Genomic DNA, 15285 nt, shown 5'->3' with positions numbered 1-15285 from the left:
AGGGATCCATAATACAGAGGAAAAAAAGAAACAGAAGTGAAAGGAGAGGGGGGAAAAAGGAAAAGAAAGAACTTCAAAATCTGATAATGTCCATTCCTACCATCAGTTTATTTAGCTTTGCAAATTACCACTTTGACCTTCTTGGTAACTTTTCCAGACAACTCGAGATGTGTCATCTTTGTTGCTCTTTTCTTTCCCTCTGCTTCTACAAACTGCCAATGAATCCAGAAACTGTGTCAAGGATCTGGAGGATGCAAGTTTATTTCCCTTGCTTTAACCCAAACACCCAATATTCCAACATGAAACAGAAATTTCATTTCCAGTGCTGTGGCATTTCTAATGCATGGGAGATGTTAAAGAGTGCAATGGTTTTAAATATTTATAAAAGCTCATAGGATTGGAAAGTTATTGAATATTCTAAGTTACTCCATACATAAACATGACTTAGGGGGAAAAAAAGAAAAAAGGAAAATACTAAGAGAGCTCTACCTCATGGCTTTAGCATTGAAGGTTATCTGAAAGTACTTCTCATATGAAACAGGAAAAAGAGTTTATCAGAAAGGCAGCTGGAGGGTCTTAGAAGTGGAGATGTGCAAGCAATAAAGGCCTAGAGGGCCAAGGGGATCCTGGGGTGCATTCAGAGGAGTGTGTGCAGCAGAGCCAGGGAGGGTCTCTTTCCCCCTCTACTCTGCATTTAGGAGACCTCACCTGGAATATTGCAGCCAGTTCTGGGCTCCCCAGTTCAAGAGGGACAGGGATCTGCTGGAGAGAGTCCAAGCGAGAGCTACAAAGATGCTGAAGGGACTGGAGTACTGCCTAGGGAGGAGAGGCTGAGAGCCCTGGGGCTGTTTAGTCTGGAGAGAAGAAGACTAAGAGGGGATTTAATCAATGTCTATAAATATCTGAGGGCTGGAGGTCAAGAGGGAGGGGACAGGCTCTGCTCATTTGCACCTTGGGATAGGACAAAGGGCAATGGATAGAAATTCCAACACAGGAGGTTCCACGTCAACATGAGGAGGAACTTCTTCACTGGGAGGGTGACAGAGCACTGGAACAGGCTGCCCAGAGAGGTTGTGGAGTCTCCTTCTCTGGAGCCTTTCCAGCCCTGTCTGGATGTGTTCCTGTGTGACCTGTGCTGGATTCTCTGGTCCTGCTCTGGCATGGGGCTTGGACTCAATGATCTCCTTGGGTCCTTTCCAACCCCTACCATCCTGTGAGCCTGTGAAACCATCCTGAAGCACCTTACTCCCAACCACCTGCTTCTGCTGAGGCAGGCTCTTTGGGACATGGTGGTGGGTTTGGATCTCAGCAGCCTGCTTTTCCTATCAAACTAAGGAAAACAGGAGTCATTCTAAAGGACAGGAAACTAAAGTGAACCAGAGTTTGCTTACTTCTCCTCTGAGAGGCAAGGCTAGAACTGGCACAGCTGTAAATGGGCACTCTTCTTGGGAGCCAGCACTGCTGTGATCTCAGGAGCAGATCTGTTCCCTGAAGTCTCAGAGAAATATCAAAGCTGAATGATGATTTTTTTTTCTTTCCCCTGCCTTTGTGCTATAATCTACAAACAGTATGGTTTTGTACCCTAAACTATACACTCTGAGGAAAAATGAGGTCTGGAGCCCTATGAGGAGAGGCTGAGGGAGCTGGGGGTGTTTAGCCTGGAGAAGAGGAGGCTCAGGGGAGACCTCATTGCTGTCTACAACTACCTGAAGGGAGGTTGTAGCCAGGTGGGGGTTGGTCTCTTCCAGGCAAGCAGCAACAGAACAAGAGGACACAGTCTCAAGCTGCCCCAGGGGAGGTTTAGGCTGGATGGTAGGAAGAAATCCTTCCCAGAAAGAGAGATTGGCCATGGGAATGTGCTGCCCAGGGAGGTGGTGGGTTTGATGTCCCTGGAAGTGTATAAAAAGAGCCTTGGATGAGGCACTCAGTGCCATGGTTTAGTTGATTAGATGGTGTTGGGTGATAGGTTGGACTTGATGATCCTGAAGGTCTTTCCCAACCTGGTTGATTCTCTGCTTCAGTGATTCTGTGAAGGTATTTTGTTTTGAAGTTGAATGTACCTCCAGAATCTGAGCTTTGGCAGACCACAGAGCCTGATTACCATCTGTTGGTTTTTCTTTTTAATCCCTTAGTGTTGCAGGCACTGAAACAGTCACAGACTTTAAAGTACACACATTCTATCCTTAATTTGAGCAGTTAATAGCATTTTATCCAGTTGTAGGTTTACCCTAGCAGGGGAATGTTGGAGAAGCAGACCACCTGATCTTTTTTAGTGGAAAGAAGTTCTTGCTTCCTTTAAATCTTTTGGAAGAACTAAATGGCAATTCCTTTGGCTCCTGAGAGACAGCCTGGGGCACTATGAGGTGAAACAACATCTTCCTGTAGCCTAACAGGGATGGGAGGAGGAACAGGGTATGTGGGAGTCCTTTTTCAGCCCCTAAAGCACAAGGCTGGCCAGGAAGAGACTCAGAGATCCTAATCAACTTCTGATAATTCAGCTGTTCCTTATTTCAGGAGCTGGGGAAAAAACAACTGCAACAACAAACTATTAGGAGTTCACAGTTTCACCCACTCTTAGCAATAGTAACACGAGAATGACTGCACTGAGTCACATCAGTGATGAATCTCACCCAGTTCCCAACAGTAAATGTCACTTGAAGTAGATAAGCAGGCACACAACTATAACCTCTTTACATGCCAGGGTACCACAATGAAATGGAGCAGAAAGAGTGGCTACAGATCCCTCCCCTTCTGCTCTGCATCTCACCTCAAAAGACAATGTTCCTACTGTGCAAGGGCAGGGAGGCTGCAGACAAAAGCCCCAAGTCATGGAGATGGATTGAAACAGACAAGAAGGTCAAGAAGGCCAATGCCATTCTGGGGTGGATTAGAGGAGCTGTGGTTAGTAGGTCTAGAGAGGTTCTCCTCCCCCTCTACTCTGCCCTGGTGAGGCTGCATCTGGAGTATTGTGTCCAGTTCTGGGCTCCTCAGGTCAAGAAGGACCTCAGGGAACTGCTTGAAAGAGTCCAGCACAGAGCCACAAAGATGATGAAGGGAATGGAAGATCTTCCTTAGGAGGAGAGGCTGAGGGAGCTGAGGGCTCTGGAGCTTGGAGAGGAGGAGGCTGAGAGGTGAGCTCCTTGCTGGTGCTAAAGATGTGCAGGGGGAGTGCCCAGAGGCTGGAGCCAGGCTCTGCTGGGTGATGCCCAATGCCAGCACAAGGGGCAGTGGTGGAAGCTGAGCCATAGGAAGTTCCATGGAAATGTGAGGAAAAGTTTTTTTCCCTGTGAGGGTGACAGAAGCCTGTTGGAGGCTGCCCAGGGGGGTTGTGGAGTCTCCCTCACTGGAGATATTCAAAACCCACCTGGCTGTGTTCCTATGTGACCTGCTCTAGGTGCTCCTGCTCTGGCAGGGTGTTGGTCTGGATGAGCTTTGGAGCTCCCTTCCAGCCCCTAACATTCTGTGAAAACCAGAGCATGGCTGCTGCAGGCTGGGGCCAGGGCTCTGCACAGGGCAGGGATGAAACTCTCAAAATCATTCCAGGGGAGCTCTAAATCCTAGACTTCCCATCTCCTCCATGAAGGCTTTGGGGAAATTGCTAACTTTAAATACAATGTTAGATAAATAAAGACAGAAAAAACTCTATTTGATTTTTGTCCTGGGAGACCCAGCAGTTCCATTAAAAAGTCAGCTCAAGAAAGTGCAATGCAGCTGCCAGTCTGCCACATTTAGAGATTTTAGTTGCAAGTGGAAAAAAAAAATAAAAAGCACAATGCAAACCATTGCAGGAGCAGTGGCTGACTGAAATGAAAGGCAAACTTGGTGTGACATTTAAAGGAGGACACAGGTAACAAAGTATCATGCCCCTTACCACCACAACATTCATCTCTTCCAAAAATACACAACAGTATGGGGTGCTGGGGTTTGAGAAGCTCAGCAGGAGCCAGCAGTGAGCACTTGCAGCCCAGAGAGCCAAGCAGAGCCTGGGCTGCAGCAAGAGAAGTGTGGCCAGCAGGGCCAGGGAGGGGATTCTCCCCCTCTGCTCCACTCTGCTGAGACCACACCTGGAGCTCTGTGTCCAGTGCTGGAGCTCCTATTACAAGAATGATCTGGAGGTGCTGGAAGGTGTCCAGAGAAGGTTAACAAGGATGAGCAGAGGGCTGGAGCTGCTCTGCTATGGAGACAGAATGAGAGAGTTGGAGTTGTGCAGTCTGGAGAGGAGAAGGCTCTGAGGAGACCTTCTTGTGGCCTTCCAGTATCTGAAGGGGGCTACAAGAAAGCTGGGGAGGGACTTTTGAGGGTGTCAGGGAGTGATAGGACTGGGGGGAATGGAGGAAAACTGGAAACGGGGAGATTCAGATTGGATGTCAGGAAGAAATTCTTCCCCATGAGGGTGGTGAGACACTGGCACAGGTTGCCCAGGGAGGTGGTGGAAGCCTCATCCCTGGAGGTTTTTGCAGCCAGGCTGGATGTGGCTCTGAGCAACCTGATCCATGGCAGGGGGTTGGAACTGGATGATCTTTGAGGTCCCTTCCAACCCTGACAATTCTGTGATCTTTAAAAGCCCTTAAGCCACTGTTTCTAGCTCCTCTCCTTGAAGATGTACTAGCTGGCAGCCTGGGAACTTTCATCATACATCAATTAGTTAGTGAAAGAGAACTACTGCACACGTTAATTCACTGTTTTCATTAAATGGAGCTGAACAGCATTAACACTGATGAGCCTAATGAAATGAAGATTCCATCTCAGTGGAGACTCTGACTCAAAAGCACCTGCAGCTAAAGAATTTTCCACACTGCATTTTTTGGAAGGAAGAACCAGTTCATGTGACTCCTGCACTCACACACACACATCCACAGAAGATCACAGCTCTCTGGTTGTTAGGGGTTGGAAGGGATCTCTGGAGATCTTCAAGTCCAACGCCCCTGCCAGAGCAGGACCAGAGAATCCAGCACAGGTCACACAGGAACACATCCAGATGGGGCTTGAAAGTCTCCAGAGACTCCACAACCTCTCTGAGGAGCCTGTTCCAGTGCTCTGTCACCCTCACAGTGAAGAAGTTCCTCTAATGTTGAGGTAGAACCTCCTGTGCTGCAGTTTCTATCCACTGCTCCTTGTCCTATCCCAGGGTGCAAATGAGCAGAGCCTGTCCCCTCCCTCTTGACCCCCAGCCCTCAGATATTTATAGACATTGATTAAATCCCCTCTCAGTCTTCTCCTCTCCAGACTGAACACCTCCAGGGCTCTCAGCCTCTCCTCCCCAGGCAGTGCTCCAGTCCCTTCAGCATCCTTGTAGCCCTCCCTTGGACTCTCTCCAGCAGATCCCTGTCCCTCTTGAACTGGGGAGCCCAGAACTGGATGCAATATTCCAGGTGAGGTCTCACTAGGCCAGAGTAGAGGGGGAGGAGAACCTCCTTGGCTCTGCTGGACACACTCCTCTGGATGCCCCCCAGGACCCCATTGGCCTTCTTGGCCCCCAGGGCACATTGCTGTCCCATGCAGAACTTGTTGCCCACCAGCACTCCCAGCTCCTTCTCCTTGGGGCTGCCTAAACCTACCCTGAGCCACTGCCCCCAGCCACAAGGCTGTTGGTTATGCAGCCACCCAATGGAACACAAAATAATGTCAAAGGACATGGGAACTGCCTGAATTTGACAGCAGAGGGAAACAGGGGAGACAAATACACTTCTAACCCTGCTTATCAGTTTTGCTCCCAGTTTGCATGGCAGTCTGCAAAAGGACTTGAGATCTTCAGTTGGTGTTGAAATGGGACCCAAAGGGCTGTAGACTCACTTCAAGGGCTCCTGAAGTCTAATGCTCTCTGTTTTCAGAATAATATAAAATCACAGAACTGTCAGGGTTGGAAGGGACCTCAAGAATCATCCAGTTCCAACCCCCCTGCCATGGGCAGGGACACCTCACACTACAGCAGGTTGCTCACAGCCACATCCAGCCTGGTCTTAAAAGCCTCCAGGGATGAGGCTTCCACCACCTCCCTGGGCAACCTGTGCCAGTGTCTCACCACCCTCCTGGGGAAGAATTTCTTCCTAACATCCCATCTGAATCTCCCCACTTCTAGTTTTGCTCCATTCCCCCCAGTCCTATCACTCCCTGACACCCTAAAAAGTCCCTCCCCAGCTTTCTTGTAGCCCCCTGCAGATGCTGGAAGGCCACAAGAAGGTCAATATAACACCAAGGAATCCCTTCAACCTTCATTCATTACTGAAACCCAAAACTCTTGAATTTCCTTTGGTCACTTGAAAAGACAGAGAGCTATCAGCTGGGAATGTATGTGGATAAAATAAAAAGTACCTGACCCCTTCTTAGCAAGAGATTTTGAGTCAGGTGAGTGTGACAGGGAGGGAAGGTATGTTAAAAGAAGGAAGCAAGCTAAAAAAAACCCCAAACCTCATCACTGTGTGCAGCAGGCAGGCTGGAGGGAAGAGATCCATCTGGGCTGGAGAGGTGGGCACAAGCCAACCTCAGGAGGTTCAACAAGACCAAGTGCAGGGTCCTGCAGCTGGGTCGAGGCAATCCCAAGCACAAATCCAGGCTGGGCAGTGACTGACTGGAGAGCAGCCCTGAGGAGAGGGACTTGGGGGTGCTGGGGGAGGAGAAGCTCAGCAGGAGCCAGAAGTGAGCACTTGCAGCCCAGAAAGCCAACCAGAGCCTGGGCTGCAGCAAGAGAAGTGTGGCCAGCAGGGCCAGGGAGGTGATTCTCCCCCTCTGCTCTGCTCTGGTGAGACCCCACCTGGAGTACTGCATCCAGGTCTGGAGCCTCTGTTGCAAGAGGGATCTGGACATGCTGGAAGGTGTCCAGAGAAGGGCCACCAGGATGATCAGAGGGCTGGAGCACCTCTCCTATGAGGACAGACTGAGAGAGTTGGGGCTGTTCAGTCTGGAGAAGAGAAGGCTCCGAGGTGACCTTCTTGTGGCCTTCCAGTATCTGAAGGAGGCTACAAGAAAGCTGGGGAGGGACTTTTTAGGATGTGAGGTAGTGGTAGGACTGGGGGGAATGGAACGAAGCTGGAAGTGGGGAGATTCAGGCTGGACGTGAGGAAGAAGTTCTTCCCCATGAGAGTGGTGAGAGCCTGGAATGGGTTGTCCAGGGAGGTGGTTGAGGCTCCATCCCTGGAGGTGTTTAAGGCCAGGCTGGATGAGGCTCTGGCCAGCCTGATCTGGTGTGAGGTGTCCCTGCCCATGGCAGGGGGTTGGAACTGGCTGATCCTTGTGGTCCCTTCCAACCCTGACTGATTCTATGATTCTGTGATTCTATGATCACTGCCTAACAATCAAGAGGCAAAAGGAGAGGGGAAGAGATCAATATCAGAGAGGATGAAGTGGGTCCCCAGCAAGACTTGGAGTAACACCTGGTCCCTAACTGCACATGAGAAATTCCAACTAGACATGAACACCTGCAACCCCCCCATCCCAAAGGCAAAGTGAAGATGGAACAGCTTTGGCTAAGAGTACCAAATGCCAGGCAAGGGGGGGGGGGAGGAGGGGAATACAAGAATTCAACCTTTTAATTACAACTAATTCTTGTCCATCACCAGTCTTGTGTGGAGGCATGATTGAGACTGTTTCTGATGTATCTGAGGCCTGGGCTGGAAGCTCTCAGAGCTACAAAGACATCACCAATGTCTCTCCCTGTCTGCATAAAGGAGATCTGCAGAGGAGGCTTTACAAGAGGCAGCAGCTCTGCTTCTTGGCTAATGCAGATTAGCACAGCTCCACTATCTTCCTAGAGCTGTGACAAATGTATATCAGCTGAAGACCTGGCTTGGTCTGCTTCCAGCAAACACACTGTTTGTCTCCATTTTAATGCAAAACACCCTATTGAAGCCTTCATTTTGACACAAGTGGGCTGCAGGAGGGAGAGAGAACCCTGATAAGGTTCCCAACAGTTGGCAAAAAAAAAGATCCTCAACTAATGAGTGAAAAAAAAAAAATCTGAATCATGGTCCTGCTCTTCTGCTGATGATTGTTTCTAGTTCTTCATGTCAGTAAAGCAGGGCTCTGAGAGGAGCTGGATTGGGTAGGAGATGTTCATAGGATCATAGGATGTTAGGGGGTGGAAGGGATCATCAAGTCCTGCCAGAGCAGGACCATAGAATCCAGCACAGGTCACACAGGAACACATCCAGATGGGGCTTGAAAGGCTCCAGAGCAGGAGACTCCACAACCCCCCTGGGGAGCCTGTTCCAGTGCTCTGTGACCCTCACAGTGAAGAAGTTCCTCCTCATGATGAGGTGGAACCTCCTGTGCTGTAGTTTACATCCATTGTCCCTTGTCCTATCCCAGGGTGCAACTGAGCAGAGCCTGTCCCCTCCCTCTTGACCCCCAGCCCTCAGACATTTAGAAACATTGATTAAATCCCCTCTCAGTCTTCTCCTCTCCACACTGAACACCCCCAGGGCTCTCAGCCTCTCCTCCCCAGGCAGTGCTCCAGTCCCTTCAGCATCCTTGTAGCCCTTCCTTGGACCCTCTCCAGCAAATCCCTGTCCCTCCTGAACTGGGGAGCCCAGAAGTGGATGCAGTATTCCAGGTGTGACCTCACCAGGGTGTAGTAGAGGGGGAGGAGAACATGCTGGTCACACTCCTCTTATCACACCCCCACTTGTGTAGAAGCCATCAGTAGCAGTTCTGGGTAGCACAGCTCTCCATTGGCCTCTCTCCAGCAGATCCCTATCCCTCTTGAACTGTTATTCTGCAGGAAGGAGTTAACAGGCTGGGAGTCCATCTCCAATCTTTCACACAAAAAGACCCAAGGATTTGTGTCAGAACTTTGACCTCGACTGAAGTGAGCTTCACAGATGTGCCAGTTTGATATGATGCCATTCACTGCTGCACAGACCCACTACCACTGCACCCTCTTCCTGATCTGTGTGCCTCTTCCCAAGAAGCAGGATGCCTTGCCATGAGCTGAGCTAAGAGAATCACAGAATGTTAGGGGTTGGAAGGGAGCTCCAAATCTCATCCAGTCCAACCTCCCTGCCAGAGCAGCATCACCTAGAGCAGATCACACAGGAACACAGCCAGAGGGGGTTTGTAATATCTCCAGAGAGGGAGACTCCACAACCCCCCTGGGCAGCCTCCAACAGGCTTCTGTCACCCTTAACACTGAAAAAATTCTTCCTCCTGTTTCCATGGAACTTCCTATGGCTCAACTTCCACCACTGCCCCTTGTGCTGGCATTGGGCATCACCCAGCAGAGCCTGGCTCCAGCCTCTGGGCACTCCCCCTGCACATCTTTAGCACCAGCAAGGAGCTCACCTCTCAGGCTCCTCCTCTTCAAGCTCCAGAGCCCTCAGCTCCCTCAGGCTCTCCTCCTAAGGAAGATCTTCCACTGCCTTCAGCATCTTTGTGACTCTCTGCTGGACTCCTTCAAGCAGTTCCCTGAGGTCCTTCTTGAAGTGAGGGGCCCAGAACTGGACACAATACTCCAGATGCAGCCTCACCAGGGCAGAGTAGAGGGGGAGGAGAACCTCTCTGAACCCACCAACCACAGCCCTGCTAATCCATCCCAAGAACCACTTCCACTTTACGTTTTCTTCTTCTGGAATAGTGTTGAGGAGGGTATTCCCAGTGTGGCACAAGTAAATGTTCTTCCCACTCAGGTGATTCTAAACACCTGGTGCTGCCCCCTTCTGGGTCTTTCCTAACTCCTAGAACAAGACTCAGCCAGGCACATGAGGCCAACAGCTCTTCTCCCAGGCTCTGAATCCTAGTGCAGGGCTCATGCTGACTGAAGTCTAAGCAAAGCTTCAAATAAGTAAAGTCTATGATAGGATTTCAGGCATCCCACAAGATAGAAGGACCAAGGAATCCTGCAAAAATGACACTTCTCAGTTGGGTTTGGTTTGTTTTTTTATAAGCTGTTTTAGAACAGGCAGAGAGCTGGCTGCAGGCAAACCTCATGGAGTTCAAGAAGGACAAGGTCAGGGTCCTGCATCTGGGGAGGAATAACAACAGGCACCAGGACAGGTTAGAGGCTGCCCTGCTGGAGAGCAGCTCCATGGAGAAAGACCTTGGAGTGCTGGTGGGCAGCAAGTTCTGCATGGGACAGCAATGTGCCCTTGTGAGCAAGAGAGCCAATGGCATCCTGGGGTGCAGCAAGAAGGGTGTCCAGAAGGGTTAGGGAAGTTCTTCCACCTATCTACTCTGCCCTGCTGAGACCACAGCTGCAATCCTGTGTCCAGTTTGGGACTCCCCAGTTGAAGAGAGACAGAGACCTGCTGGAGAGAGTCCAAGGGAGAGGCAGGAGGATGCTTAGGGGACTTGAGCATCTCCCCTGGGAAGAGAGCCTGAGAGCCCTGGGGCTGTTTAGTGTGGAGAAGAGAAGGCTGAGAGGGGATCTGATCAATGTCTGTCAAGAGCTGAGGGCTGGGGGTCAAGTGGAGGGGGCCAGGCTCTGCTGGGTGGTGCACAGTGATAAGCCAAGGAACAATGGAGACAAACTTGAACATTCTCAGCTCAACATGAGGAGAAACTTCTTTGGAGTGAGGGTGACAGAGCCCTGGAACAGGCTGTCCAGGGGAGTTGTGGAGTCTCCTTCTCTGGAGACTTTCCAACCCCACCTGGATGCATTCCTGTGCAGACTCCCCTGGGTGATGCTGCTCTGGCAGGGGGTTGGACCTGATGATCTCTTGAGCTCCCTTCCACCCTCTGACATACTGTGAGACTGTGAACTCACTTCCTTTCCTTATCAGCATTTTAAAGGCCAATTTCTTCATCAACATGTAGAAGAGTATTTGCAAAGGTCTCACATCTACATCCTGCAAGCAAACAGGTAGGGGTTTGCAGGACTGATTCAGGGGTTTGTGCCATCTGCAATATTCTAAATGCTGTGTCTCATTTCAGAAGAGATGTAAGAAGAGTCAGGAACGTGTGAGTAAGCACCATGAGGAGTTTGACACCTCAGGAGCAGCACTTTCTGCATGATAGCAAACTGAATGGAAGGGAAACAGATATTTACAGTGTGAAAAGAGATTAATTTCAGCACTTTGCAGCAGTGAGACACACTTAGGTTTACCTGGAAGAGCATTAAAAAGGAACCTCAGATATGGACAGAATAAAATACATCATATTCACCTCAAGCATTATCAATGATCTAAAATCAGGCTGGGAGCTAATTGAATTAGTACTGGAACCAGAAAATACACTTCCAACAAAACCAAAATATTCTTTGAGGCAGCCAAGGTGTGCAACAGGAGTTCTCCATCTGAGAATGGAAACACAGACTCACAGAACTGTTTTGGTGGGAAAAGACCTTCAAGGCCATTAAGTTTGAGCAGTTCACAGAATCACAGAATGGCCTGGGTTGGAAGGGACCTCCAAAGGTCATCCAGTCCAATCCTCCTGCCAGGGCAGATTCACCTCAAGTAGGTCACAGAGGTCAACTTGTTCCAGTGGTTCACTGTGTCCACAGCCTCTTCGTCTCCTTGGGCTCAAAGCACACAATTCTCTTTCTTGAAGACCTTTATTACATATCCTACAGTCACAGTCTCACAGTCTCACAATATATCAGAGGTTGGAAGGGACCTCCAGAGATCATCAGGTCCAACCCCCCTGCCAGAGCAGCATCACTTAGGGGAGTCTGCACAGGAATGCATCCAGGTGGGGTTGGAAAGTCTGCAGAGAAGGAGACTCCACAACCTCTCTGGGCAGCCTGTTCCAGGGCTCTGTCACCCTCACTCCAAAGAAGTTTCTCCTCATGTTGAGCTGAAGTCTTCTCTGGTCAAGCTTGTCTCCATTGTTCCTTGGCTTATCACTGTGCACCACCCAGCAGAGCCTGGCCCCCTCCACTTGACCCCCACCCCTCAGCTATTGATAGACATTGATCAGATCCCCTCTCAGCCTTCTCTTCTCCACACTAAACAGCCCCAGGGCTCTCAGTCTCTCTTCACAGGGAGATGCTCAAGTCCCCTAAGCATCCTCCTGGCTCTCCCTTGCACTCTCTCCAGCAGCTCTCTGTCTCTCTTGAACTGGGGAGCCCCAAACTGGACACAGGATTGCAGCTGTGGTCTCAGCAGGACAGAGTAGAGGAGGAGCAGAACCTCCCCAGCCCTGCTGGCCACACTTTTCTTGCTGCACCCCAGGATCCCACTGGCTCTCTTGGCCACAAGAGCACATTGTTGTTCAGTCCTTCCCTTCTTGGACTGAGTCTTCAGTTCATCTGCTCTGTCCTTACAGACACATGCACTAATTCCTTTAGTGCTCCTACTACTCTTCCTTGAACACTTGTTAATGCTCAAATCTTTCATGGAGATGCTGTTGAAAGCCTGATTGAAGACTGCAGCAGAGTCCTTGGCATTACTAAGCAGAAACAAAGGCTTGTTTAGAATGCTGCTTGCAGATTGATACATCCCAGAATGGCATTTCCCTCTTTTTTTCAGTACCACTGGCAGCTCAAAAATCCATTACACTGCCCAGATACTCCCTGGGGAATTGCTCTGTAGAACAGAATAGAATATTTCAGTTGGAAAGAACCTACAGTGACCATCTAGTCCAAAAGTCTGATTGCTTCAGGGCTGACCCAAAGTTAAAGCATTCTGCCAAGGTCATTGTCCAAATGCCTTTCAAACACTGTCAGGCATCAACCCATTCTCTAGGAAGCCTGCTCCAGTGTTTAAAGAAGATATAAGATAAAGAAATGCTTCCTAATATGCAGTCTGAACATGCTCTGGTACAGCTTTGAACCATTCCTATGATACCACAGAATTGTTGAGGCTGGAATAGACCTCTGAGATCATCAAGCCCAGCCTATGACCCAACACCACCACATCAGCTAAACCATGCCACCAAGTGCCACATCCAAGCTTTTCTTAAAGACCTCCAGTGATGGAGACTCCACCACCTCCCTGGGCAGTGCATTCCAATCACTGGATGTCAGGGAGAAGAGATCAGCAACCTCCCTCTCTCATTTGGCTCCTCAGAAAGCTCCAGAGAGCAATGAGGTCACCTCTCAGCCTGCTTTTCTCCAAACTAGACAAGCCCAAAGCTCTCAGCCACCCCTCACAGGACAACCTTTCCACACCTTTCTCCAGCTTTGTTCACACTATGCAGTATGGAGAAGAGAAGGCTCCCAGGAGACCTTCTTGCAGCTTTCCAGTATCTGAAGGGGGCTACAAGAAAGCTGGGGAGGGACTTTTGAGGGTGTCAGGGAGTGATAGGACTGGGGGGAATGGAATAAAACTAGAAGTGGGGAGATTCAGATTGGATGTTAGGAAGAAATTCTTCCCCATGAGGGTGGTGAGACACTGGCACAGGTTGCCCAGGGAGGTGGTGGAAGCCTCATCCCTGGAGGGTTTTGTAGCCAGGCTGGATGTGGCTGTGAGCAACCTGCTGTGGTGTGAGGTGTCCCTGCCCATGGCAGGGGGGTTGGAACTGGATGATCATAGAATCATAGAATCAGTCAGGGTTGGAAGGGACCACAAGGATGATGCAGTTCAAACCCCCCTGCCATGGGCAGGGACACCTCACACTACAGCAAGGCTGGCCAGAGCTTCATCCTCAACCCTGGCCTCAACCACCTCCCTGGACAACCCGTTCCATGATCCTTGAGGTCCCTTCCAACCTTAAAAATTCTCTGGGTCTATAATTAGAGATCCAGTTTAGAAGAATTCAATCCCACTCCTGCCAACAGCTGAGGCCTGCAGTGGAATGTGCAATTGTCTATTGTATTTCCTTTAAATCCTGGTTAACCTCCTGCTTCTTCTAAACAAGCAGAGAAGCAGAGACATGGAGAAGGCAGGCTGACCTCAGAACATCAATACAAATTGACTGAAATATCTTGCTGAGGATGCAACTTGCATGCTGAAAACCTAACCCTTCCCTCCTGACACAGAACTTGAAAGCAGGAAGATTAATTCAATAACAGCCCTGAACTTTCATCCTCTTCAAGTGTTGTTAAATACACTGCTAGCAAATGTGATGTAAATCACTGCTCATTGTGTCCAGGATTAAAGATGCTGCTGTGTGAGCACCATCTCATTGGTAATGAACAAAGAGAAAGATGAAAGGATGGCTTCTCTTCTCATGGATATACCTTTGGCACCTTTTTTTGTTTGGACCACGAGATGGATAAAGAACTGGCTTGATGGCCTCACCCAAGGAGTGGCTGTCAATGGCTCCATGTCCCAGTGGAGGCCAGGGACAAGTGGAGTCCCTCAGGGATCAGTCCTGGGACCAGGATTGTTCAACATCTTTGTCAGTGCCATGTACAGAGGCATTGAGTGCACCCTCAGCAGGTTCACCAATGGCACCAAGCTGTGTGGTGAGGCTGACAGACTGGAGGGAAGGGATCCATCCAGAGGGACCTGGACAGGCTGCAGAGCTGGGACCAAGCCAACCTCAGGAGGTTCAACAAGACCAAGTGCAGGGTCCTGCAGCTGGGTCGAGGCAATCCCAAGCACAAATCCAGGCTGGGCAGGGACTGGCTGGAGAGCAGCCCTGAGGAGAGGGACTTGGGGGTGCTGGTGGAGGAGAAGCTCAACAGGAGCCAGCAGTGAGCACTTGCAGCCCAGAAAGCCAACCGGAGCCTGGGCTGCAGCAGGAGAAGTGTGGCCAGCAGGGCAAGGGAGGTGATTCTCCCCCTCTGCTCAGCTCTGGTGAGACCCCACCTGGAGTTCTGTGTGCAGTTCTGGAGCCCCTGTTACAAGAGGGATCTGGACATGCTGGAAGGTGTCCAGAGAAGGGCCACCAGGATGATCAGAGGGCTGAGCACCTCTCCTGTGAGGAGAGACTGAAAGAGTTGGGGCTGTTCAGTCTGGAGAAGAGAAGGCTCTGAGGTGACCTTCTTGTGGCCTTCCAGCATCTGAAGGGGGCTACAAGAAAGCTGGGGAGGGACTTTTTAGGACATCAGGTAGTGACAGGACTAGGGGAATGGAATAAAGCTGGAAGTGGGGAGATTCAGACTGGACATGAGGAAGAAGTTCTTCCCCATGAGAGTGGTGAGAGCCTGGAATGGGTTGTCCAGGGAGGTGGTTGAGATCCCATCCCTGGAGGTGTTTAAGGCCAGGCTGGATGAGGCTCTGGCCAGCCTGATGTAGTGTGAGGTGTCCCTGTCCATGGCAGGAGAGTTGGAACTGGATGATCCTTGTGGTCCCTTCCAACCCTGACTGATTCTATGATTCTGTGATTTTTGGGGAGTAGGAAGTTATTTAGCCTGAAGGGAAAAGTCACCCCTAGAGAGAAGCTTTTGGATCCAGCAGCTTCTAATAGGCAATCTGCACTTTACCTCACTCATATATTAAACAAATCCAGTAGGTGATTAACTCCAGG

The sequence above is a fragment of the Indicator indicator genome, chromosome 2 (assembly GCF_027791375.1).
Source record: "Indicator indicator isolate 239-I01 chromosome 2, UM_Iind_1.1, whole genome shotgun sequence".
Classification (NCBI taxonomy): Eukaryota; Metazoa; Chordata; class Aves; order Piciformes; family Indicatoridae; genus Indicator; species Indicator indicator.
The sequence above is the reverse complement of the archived record's forward strand: the minus strand, read 5'-3'. Positions refer to the sequence as shown.